Source organism: Diceros bicornis, unplaced genomic scaffold (assembly GCF_020826845.1).
Source record: "Diceros bicornis minor isolate mBicDic1 unplaced genomic scaffold, mDicBic1.mat.cur scaffold_55_ctg1, whole genome shotgun sequence".
Taxonomy (NCBI): Eukaryota; Metazoa; Chordata; class Mammalia; order Perissodactyla; family Rhinocerotidae; genus Diceros; species Diceros bicornis.
Window position 1 is genome coordinate 2,099,091 of NW_026691429.1, and position 11,275 is coordinate 2,110,365.

The window sequence follows — 11,275 nt, forward strand, 5'->3', positions numbered from 1 at the left end:
GGGTGCCTCATGTTGAAAGTTATGTTTTCCTAATAACCGCACTGTCTTTGAAAAGTAAATTGTAAACTAGATTTTGTGATTTAACAGAAAGCTGTCTTTCATTATGAACTTAGAAGAAAATAATAGAAAAACGGCCAAATGGGATACTTAAAAAACTCAATCTGCATTGAACAAAAACTGCAAGGATTAATAATTAAAATGCCTTTTGCTCTGAGGAAGTCTTAGCCTTTTCCCCTCTGCAAGTACAGGAATTTAGGTCAGGCAGCTGAAGGTAATCGAGAAGGCCTCCCCCTTTGAAAGAATACTGAGATTGGGCCCCCACGCTCGGGTCTGATAAGACAGACAGTTAGAATAACTTAGTAGGAACCTTCTCTAAAAGCTGCATCATCTGGTGGGCCATAGAGAGGCTGAGAGCAGGGCTGTTTTCCAACAACCACCAGAAGATGCTAGGGGAGCCAAATGAGGAATCTTAATCAGGTAAATATTAAGACTAAACTGAAAAATTGGAGGGCAAGAAGTTTACCTTACGCCCCATGACCAGCACTTGGAAAGTGGTCAAGGATGCTTTTCCCTTGAGTTGAGGTCGCCTGCCAGCATCTACAGGTGTCCTGGCTGCTCAGTTTCTATGAACAAGTCTTATCTTTAAAAGTGTATCTTGGGATCAGTCTTTCTCACCAAGAGAGTTACTAAATTCATATTGTTTGACATCATTCTGCCCGCGTAGGAAAGAACATGGGGAAACTGCAAACTAGATGGTGAGTTTGAAGATCTCAGGTATCTGTTGCTAGGAAAGTTACCATCACTTCCACTTAGTAGAAAACACCAAATTACTCACCAAATGTAATTCATAGAATCTCAAATGAAATAACCAATATTTAATGGTGGTTATCAAATGTGAATGTGCCAAAAGAATACAAAACAACATTTTAAAAATGCATGTTTTCAAGAATTGTTCTAAACATGCACAAATTAACATACATGCACACATGTACACACATTAATTTACACTCACGCACACACATACACGTACATGCAAATACATACAAATGTACGCACACAGATATATACATGCATACATCTATAATTTGTTTTACTAGGTTTAAAGTGGAAAGATTTACATTTTTATGAACATCCCGAGGCATCCACAAGTGGACAGTCTTAGCAGGCCTGCGCCATGAGAAATCCTGCTGTGGGAGGTGGCCCCTGCCAATTCATTTGATTTCTGTGACTGCAAACACAGAAGAATGTAGCAAAATTATTGAATGCCTAGAGCAAGCCTGTGGCCACCTTGCTACAGGTCTGTTTCTACTACCCCCAACCTAGTTTCCTCATTGTGGTGGGAGAAGGGAACTAGCAATGATATGTCAGATGCAGAGAAAGTGATTTTCGTGCACAGTCTCATGTAATTCACACAGTGACATTGACACTGGTCACATCATCTTTGTTGTACAGCCAGGAGAATGAAAGTTCAGAGTGATTAATAATATGCTGGAGGCCACACAGCCTGTTGGCGGTTGAGCCTGAGGCTCTGAGCACTTGTCTGTTGACTGCCCCACACTGTGTGCAGGGTCTGATCTCAGGAATTGATTCTGAGACCTGGTGCCATCTGAAGACTAGTGGGGTTTTGGGAGGTTTGTACTCTAAGCCTGGTGGTCATTGGACAAGGACATGTGTTTATTTATCAAGCTGTGAATTTGAGATTTGTGTGTACTTTGCTGCATGTATGTATAGCTCAATTAACAGAACAACAAACATTTGTCCTTGGAATTAGACACAGGGGTTAGAACAAACCTGTTCATGCGTGACAACAAGGTTCCTGGACTTCAGCCCAGTTTTAGAGCAGTGGTGGCTGTGCAAGTGCTGTAGAAATGAATGCAGCCTGGAAAGACTTGATGACTTCACACTTTTGAAATGTTTAGAACATGTAAGCATAATATATCTTTATAAAAACTACATCAAAGTGATAACTTTGCCAGTTTATGTAGAAGACCATTGCTGGTGATGAATTAAAAATGAGATAAATTGAGGAACAGGTGTTATTGAACCAAGTGAGCTCGCCTCCTGGTGAGTTAAATAAGACTCGACACGAGTAGAAGTTGTCTCACAAAGTAAAGTGTATTTGCAGCAAATAGGAGGCCACGAGGAATCATTTCTGAAGTCATGGCATCCCTGAACAAAGGGAAGCAGCAACTTTTATTTCGTTGGGGAATGAATATTCAAAAGGGAGAGGTGGGTATTCACTTGTAGAGGCTCAGTTGGAGAACATGCGTCCACATAATGAGGCCTAAGCTCCCCCTGGAGAGATCTTTGCTTTAAAAATAAGGCAAAGGTCGTGGGCACAGCTCCTGTGGTGAGGCTTGGTCAGTTTCAGGATGGCTGGTGGTTACATCTCCCTTGAGTGCCTCATTTGGTCAGTTTCAGGATGGCTGGTGGTTACATCTCCCTTGAGTGCCTCATTTGGTCAGTTTCAGGATGGCTGGTGGTTACATCTCCCTTGAGTGCCTCATTTGGTCAGTTTCAGGATGGCTGGTGGTTACATCTCCTTAACATACAAAAGGAAAAGAAACAACTTGGAAAAACAGTTCATTGTTTCCAAACCCACCCTTGAGTTTCTGAGGAACCTAGTCAGTGACACGGGCACACAGTACAAAATGAATTTTCAAAGAAAACTGAAAAGAAATGAGAATTGATGGGGAAATGAAATTGGTGGGTTCTTTTAAAAGCACATAAAACATAGAGTCAAAAACTGCTGTTCAAAACGTTTTTGAACCAAAACCTCACCCTATGTAATTCTGTGGTGATTACATAATCAGGGAATCCCATAGAATTGCGAGTTCATATTGTCTGAAGGGTGGATACAAGACAAGTTCTTAAGGGAGATGACATCGTGTTTTTTCCAAGTAGGATCGTCTGGATATACCAAAGTTTATTTATCCACTTACCTGCTGAAGGACATCTTGGTTGCTTCCACGTTTTGGCATTTGTGAATAAAGCTGATATAAACATCTGAATGCAGGTTTTTATGTGTACCTAAGTTTTCAACTCTTTTGGGTCCATAGCAAAGAGTGCAATTGCCAGATCGTTTGTTAATAGTATGTTTAGTTTTGTAAGAAACCTCCAAACTATAGTCCAAAGTGTCTGTACCATTTTGTATACCCACCAGCAATATATGAGATTCCCTGTAGCTCCACATCCTTGCCAGGGTTTGGTCAATATTCCACATTTTGGGCATCCTGATAGGTATGTAGTGGTATCTTAATGTTGTTTTAATTTGCATTTCTCTGATGCCATGACTTGGAGCATCCTTTGGCACATGCTTATTTGTCATCTGTGTATCTTCTTTTGTTAGGTGTCTGTTAAGATCTTTGGCCCATTTTATAATTGGGTTGATTGTTTTCTTATTGAGTTTTAAAAGTTCTTTGTATATTTTGGATAACAGTGCTTTATCAGATGTATCTTTTGTGTAAATATTTTCTTCCAATCTGTGACTTGTCTTCTCATTCTCTTGACGTTGTCTTTTACAGAGCAGAAGTTTTTAATTTTATTGAAGTTCAGCTTATCAATTATTTCTTTCATGAATTGTCTCTTTGGTGTTGTATCTAAAAAGGCATCATCAAACCCAGGGTCATCTAGGTTGTTTCCTATGTTATCTTTTAGCAGTTTTGTAGTTTTGCTTTTAGATTTAGGTCTATGGTCCATTTTGAGTTAATTTTTAAAGGGTATAAGGTCTTTCTCTAGATTCATTTTTTTGTATGTGGATGTCCAGTTGTTCCAGCACCATTTATTGCAGAGATTGTCTTTACTCCATTGTATTGCCTTTGCTCTTTTGTCAAAGATCCGTTGACTATATTTATGGGGGTCTATTTCTGGGCTCTCTATTCTCTTCCATTGATTTGTCTGTCTGTCCTTTTGCCAATACCACACTGTCTTGATTAGCATAGCTTTATAGTAGTTGTTGAAGTTGGGTAGTGTGAGTCCTCCAACTTTGTTCTTTTTCTTCAATATTGAGTTGGCTATTCGAGTCTTTTGCCTCTCCATAAACACTTTAAAATCAGTTTGTAGATACCTATAAAATAACTCACTGGTATTTTGATTGGGATTGTATTGAATCTACAGATAAAGTTGGGAAGAATTGACATCTTGACAATATTGAGTCTGCCTATCCATGAACATGAAATATCTCTCCATTTATTTAGTTCTTCTTAGAGTTCATTCATCAGAGTTTTGTAGTTTTCCTTATATAGATCTTATATATATTTTGTTAGATTTATACCTAAGTATTTCATTTTGAGGGGTGCTGTTTTTAATTTCAAATTGTTCATTTTGGGTATATAGGAAAGTGAATGACTTTTGTATATTAAACATATATCGTGCAACTTGCTATATTCACTTATTAGTTCCAGTTATTTTGTAGATTTTTTTTGGATTTTCTATAGAGATGATCATGTAATCTGTGAACAAAAATAGTTTTATGTCTTCCTTCCCAATCTGTATACCTTTTATTTCTTTTTCTTGCCTTTTTTGATTACCAAGGACTTCCAGTACCATGTTGAAAAGGAGTGGTGAGGGGGTCATGCTTGCCTTGTACCAACTTAGTGGGAAAGCATTGAATTTCTCACCATAAGTATGATTTTAGCTATAGGTTTTATGTAGATAGTCTTTTTCAAGTTGAGAAAGTTCCCCTCTATTCTTAGTTTACTGAGAGTTTTTATCATGAATAGGTGTTAGATTTTGTCAAATGCTTTTCTGCATCTGTTAATATCATCATGTGATTTTTCTTTTTTTCCTGTTGATCTGATGGATTACGTTAATTGATTTTCTAATGTTGAACTAGCCTTGCATGCCTGGGATCAGTTCCACTTAGTTGTGGTGTGTAATTCTTTTTATACTTTTTCAGATTCATTCTGCTAATATTTTGTTGAGGATTTTTTTTTTTTTTTTTTTTTTTTGCTGAGGAAGATTCACCCTGAGCTAACATCTGTGCCAGTCTTCTTCCATTTTGTATGTGAGTTGCCGCCACAGCATGGCTGACGAGTGGTATAGGTCCACGCCCAGGAGCCAGACCTGTGAACCTGGGCTGCTGAAGCAGAAGGTGCCGAAATTAACCACTATGGCACGGGGCCAGCCCCTGTTGAGCATTTTTGCATCAATGTTCATGAGAGATATTGGTCTGTAGTTTTCTTTTCTTACAATGTCTTTGTCTGGTTTTGATATTAGGGTAATGCTGGCCTCGTAGAATGAGTTAAGAAATATTCCTTCTGCTTCTGTCCTCTGAAGAAGATTGTAGGGAATTGATATAATTTCTTCCTTAAATGTTTGTTAGAATTCACCAGTGAACCCATCTGGACCTGGTGTTTTCTGTTTTGGAATTTCGTTAATTATCGATTCAATTTCTTTAATAGATACAGGTTTATTCAGATTGTCTGTTGGTTCTTGTGTGAGTTTTGGCAGATGGTGTCTTTCAAGGAATTGTTCCTTGAAATTGCTCCATTTTATCTAGCCTATCAAATCTGTGGGCATAGAGTTGTTCATTATATTTCTTTATTTACTTTTAATTTCCGTGGGATCTGTAGTGATGTTCTCTCTTTTATTTCTGGTATTAGTAATTTGTGTCCTCTTTTTTTTTTTCCTTAGCCTGGCTAGAGGCTTATAAATTTTATTGATCTTTTCAAAGAACCAGCTTTTGGTTGCGTTGATTTTTCTCTATTGATTTTCTGTTTTCAATTTCATTGATTTCTGCTCTAATTCTTATTTCTTTTCTTCTATTTATTTTGGATTTAATTTGCTCTTCTTTTTGTAGTTGCCCAGGGTGGAAACTTAGATTGTTGATTTTAGATCTCTCTTCTTCTTTTTTTTTTTTTGGTGAGGAGATCAGCCCTGTGCTAATATCTGCCAGTCTTCCTCTTTTTTTTTTTGTTGCTCAGGAAGACTGGCCCTGGGCTAACATCCATGCCCATCTTCCTCCACTTTATGTGGGACACCACCACAGCATGGCTTGACAAGTGGTGCGTCGGTGTGTGCCCGGGATCCGAACCGGTGAACCCCGGGCCACCGCAGCGGAGTGCGCGCACTTAACCGCTTGCACCACCGGGCCCACCCCTCTTCTTTTTTAATATATGCATTCAGTGCTATAAATTTCTTGCTATGCACTGCTTTTGCTGTATCTCACAAATTTTGAATAGTTGTATTTTCATTTATCTCAAAATATGTTTTTTTGTGTGTGTGAGGAAGACCAGCCCTGAGCTAACATCCGATGCCAGTCCTCCTCTTTTTTGCTGAGGAAGACTGGCCCTGGGCTAACATGCGTGCCCATCTTCCTCTACTTTATATGGGACGCTGCCACAGCATGGCCTAACAAGCGGTGCGTTGGTGTGCACCCGGGATCCAAACTGGCGAACCCTGGGCCGCTGCAGCAAACCACACGTACTTAACCGCTTGCGCTACTTGGCCAGCCCCTCAAAATATGTTCTAATTTCTCTTGAGGTTTTTTTTGTTTGACCCATGTGTTATTTAAAAGCATGTTGTTTAATCTCCACATATTTTGGGATTTTCCAGTTATCTTTCTTTTATTGATTTCTACTTTAATTCTATTGTGGTCTGAGAGCAGACATTGTATGATTTTTATTCTTTTAAATTTGTTAAGGTATGTTTTATGGCCCAGAATGTGATCTGTCTTGGTGAATGTTTCATGTAAGCTTGAGAATAATGTGTATTCTGCTGTTGCTATGTGAAATCATCTGTAGAAGTCAGTAATATCCAGTTGATTGATGGTGTTGTTGAATTCAACTATGTTCTTACTGATTTCCTGCCTGCTGGATCTGCTTATTTTTGATGGAGGGGAGTTGAAGTCTCCAATCCTGATAGTATATTCATCTATTTCTCTTCCCAATTCTATTGGTTTTTGCCTCACTTAGTTTGATGCTCTGTTGTTAGTTTCATACACGTTAAGGATTGTTATGTCTTCTTGGAGAATTAACTCCTTTATCGTTATGTAATGCCCTTCTTTACCCCGGATAACTTTTCCTTACTTTGAATTCTTCTCTCTCTGAAATTAAATAGCTACTCCAGCTTTCTTTTGATTAGTGTCAGCATGGTGTGTTTTTCTCCATTCATTTACTTGTGATCTATGTATCTTTATATATAAAGTGGGTTTCTTATAGACAACATATAATTAGGCCATGTTTTTTGATAATCTTTATCTTTTACTTGGTACATTTAGACCATTGACATTCAAAGTGATTATTGATACAGGTGGATTACTATCTACTATATTTTTTACTGTTTTCTATTTGTTGCCCTTATTGTTTGTCTATTTTTGTCTTCCATTCTTTTTCTGCCTTTTGTCTTTTTAATTGAGTATTTTATATGATTTCATTTTCCCTTTTTTCTTAGCATATCAGTTACACTTCTTTGTTTTTTTTTTTTGCTTTTTTACTTGTTGCCCTGGAGTTTGCAATATACATTTATAACTAACCTAGTTCACTTTCAAATAACACTATACTGCTTCACATATAGTGTCAATACCTTATAATAACAAAATAACACTAGTTCCTTCTTTCCTTCCCTTTTATCTTTGCTGTTATTCATTTCACGTATATATAAGCATACATAGGGTATATTCATAAACATAATCAATTACATTGTTGCTATTATTATTTTGAACAAACTGTTATATATTAGATCCACTAAGAATAAGAAAAATAGAGCCAGCCCTGATGACCTACAGTTAAAGTTTGGTGTGCTCTACTTTGGCGACCTGAGTTCAGTTCCAGGTGCAGAAACACACCACCTGTCTGTCAGTAGCCATATTATGGCGGCTCATGTAGAACTAGAAGGACTTAACAACCAGAATATACAGCTATGTACTAGGGCTTTAGGGAGAAATAAAAAAGAGAGAGAGGAAGATAGGCAACAGATGTTAGTTCAGAGCAAATCTTTCCCAGCAAAAAAAAAATAAGAAAAATAAAATTTTTATTTTACCTTCACTTATTTCTTCTTTGGTGCTCTTCATTTCTTTATGTAGATCTGAGTTTCTGTCTTATATTATTTTCCTTCCCTCTAAAGGACTTTTAGCATTTCTTGCAGGGCACGTCTACTGGCAACAAATTCTGTCAATTTTTATTGGCCTGAGAAAGTGTTTATTTCTCCTTCACTCTTATAGGATAATTTTACAGAGTACAGAATTCTAGGTTGATTTTTTTTTTTTTTTATTTTTTTTGTGAGGAGATCAGCCCTGTGCTAACATCCGCCAATCCTCCTCTTTTTTTTTTTTTTTTGCTGAGGAAGACGGCCCTGGGCTAACATCTGTGCCCATCTTCCTCCACTTTATATGGGACGCCGCCACAGCATGGCTTGCCAAGCAGTGCGTCGGTGCGCGCCCGGGATCCGAACCAGTGAACCCCGGGCCGCCGCAGCGGAGCGCGCGCACTTAACTGCTTTCGCCACCGGGCCGGCCCCGGTTGATGGTTTTTTTATCTCAACACTTTAAATATTTTACTCCACTCTCACTTGCATGGCTTCTGAGAAGTTGGAAGTTGGATGTAATTCTTATCTTTGTTCCTTTATAGGTAAGGTGTTTTTTTCCTCTGACTTCTTTCTGGTTTTTTTGTTTATGTTTGATTTTCTGTATTTTGAAAACGATATGCTGAGGTGTAGTTTTTTTGGCATTTATCATATGGTTTGGTGGTTTGGTGTGAGACATTAATTTGGGGAACTTCTCAGACGTCATTGTTTTAAATATTTCTTCTCTTTTCTTCCTTCCTTCCTCCCTCCCTCCCTGCCTCCCTCCCTCCCTTCTTTCCTTCCTTCCTTTCTTCCTCCCTCCCTCTCTCTGTCCCTCCATCTTCCCATTACATATATGTTTCACCTTCTTTAGTTGTCTCACAGTCCTTGAACATTCTGTTCTGTGTTTTTGTCTTCATTCTCTTTGCTTTTTAGTTTTCAAGGATTCTGTTGGCGTATCCTCTAGCTCAGAGATTCTTCAGTCTAGTCTACTAATAAGCCCATCAAAGCCATTTTAAATTTCTGTTACAATTTTTTGTCTCTAGTGTTTCTTTTGGTTCTTCCTTAGGATTTCCCTCTCTCTGATTACACTGGCCATGTGTTCTTACATGATGTCTACTTTACCCAGGAGAGTCCTTATCATATTAATCATAGTTTTTTAAAATTCAGTCTGATAATTCCAACATCCTGCCATGTACTTGCTTTGTTTCTTCAAATTGTGTTTTTTTGTCTTTTGGTATGCCTTGATAGCCAGACATGATGTGCCAACTAAAAGGATCTGCTGTAAGTAGGCCTTTAGTGTTCTGGTGGTGAGGTGTGAGGGGGAGGGAAGCAAAGCACTCTGTAGTCCTATGATTAGGTCTCAGTCTTTTAGTTGCCTTATGCTTCTGGACTGTGGACTTTACAAGTGTTTCTTAGTTTTTTCTCTCCCCTCAGAGAGGACAGAATGGCTATGGTGGGCTTCCTTTTGTGGAAGGCTAGAGCTGGCTGGAGGTGGGTATTCCCCTTCCCCAGGTCAGTTAGGCTCTGATAATAGCCCAGCAGGTCAAGCTCTGCTTGACTGGTTGCCCCACAATGGCAGGCCTTGTTAAGAAAAACTGAGTGCTTTGGTGTCTCTCAAAATGGTTTCTTTTCCCCTCCCCCTGTTGGAAGCCAGAGAGGATTTTTCTCTGATATTTAGTATGGAAATCTAGTTGGACTCTTGGAGGTAAATCTCACAATATTGTGGGAACCCCCTTATGACTGGGTCCTCCTGGAGTTTTTAACTCTCAGTTTTTAACTGAGCAGTTTGTCAGTTACAGTTAAGGTTTTACTACCCCAGTGCTAGTTCCCAAGTTGGTTTCCCCCGTGAGTCTCTGCTCCAGGAAGCCGTGACTGCCTGTATTCACCTGTTGTCTTTCCAGTCATAGAGCAGCAGTTTGCTCTGTGTCCTCTTTTCTCTTATGGATCCAAGAAGAGTTGTGGATTTTTCAGTCTGTTCAGCTTTTTACTTGTTAAGACGGAGTGGAATGGCAGTTTCCAAACTGCTTACTTGCAGAACTGGAATGTAAGTGTTATTTTAGTTTTCCCCACAGGGCTTGTTAGCCAAAAATGCCTTTCTAGCCACCTGTTATACCAATTACACAGCCTGACCAGACTGCCTTACTTGGGCCTAACCCTGTTCCTAAAGTTCTTCTAAGAGGATTAAGAAAGAGGTATATGGACTATCACTTGAGAAGTTTATCGTGAAAGGAAGAAGGTTTGGATGGTTTCAAAGCTTTAAACATGGAGACCTGACAAAGTATAGCATATTTCCTGTATGTGTTATAGAATCTAAATAACTTGAAAGACCCTGGAAGAGGCAAAGACACCAGGTTTTGTGAAAATGGACCAGAGTTTTTATACAGGCAGGTTTTCCTTAGGGTATGTAGACACGGTAGCAAGAGGTTGGGAAAGCTAGGGAGACCCTCACCAATAATCAAAGTAAAAAAAAGTTTACTGTAGGTATGTACTGCTCCACTCTTGGGTAGACAAGTTGTGAGATAGATGCATGTTTTGTGGAAAGCCAGAATTATCTTATGTTCAGTTCTCTTTCTGTGAGGCCCCAACATCCTAGGTCCTTTTTGTCCACTGAAATGTGTGAGCTGTTCTTGGCCCTGAGGGCAAATATCTCTCTGTTGGGATGGAGAATGGAAAAGGCAGGTGTCAAGTGCCCCAGCTGTCTATCATTTGTAAGAGAATCTGGGTAGACTGCTCCCTGCTCAACTCTTGATCAATGTATATGTTGACTCTGGCCGTAGAGACTTTCCAGAGACGCTAGATTACAATGAAGAACCATTTTGAGGGGCTATGGTTTCCTCTGCTCTGATTTCTTTTTTTTTGTGTGTGAGGAAGATTAGCCCTGAGCTAACATCTGTCGCCAATCCTCCTCTTTTGGCTGAGGAAGATTGGGCCTGGGCTAACATCGTGCCTGTCTTCCTCTACTTCACATGGGACGCTGCCACAGCATGGCTTGACAAGCGGTGCGTCGGTGCGCGCCTGGGATCCAAACCCGCAAACCCCGGGCGGCCGCAGCGGAGCGCGCGCACCTAACCACTACGCCACCAGGCCGGCTCCTGCTCTGATTTCTTGATCAATTCCTTCCTACTGCTTTCTGTCTTCCTGTAATTTCTCAAAGTTTCTGGTCTACTGGTGGGACCTTACCTTGGTTTTCAGTGTTATTATTCTGTCATTCTGAAGGTATATACATTATATTAATTATGTGTGTGTAGGGTGGCAGTTGGGAATATATATT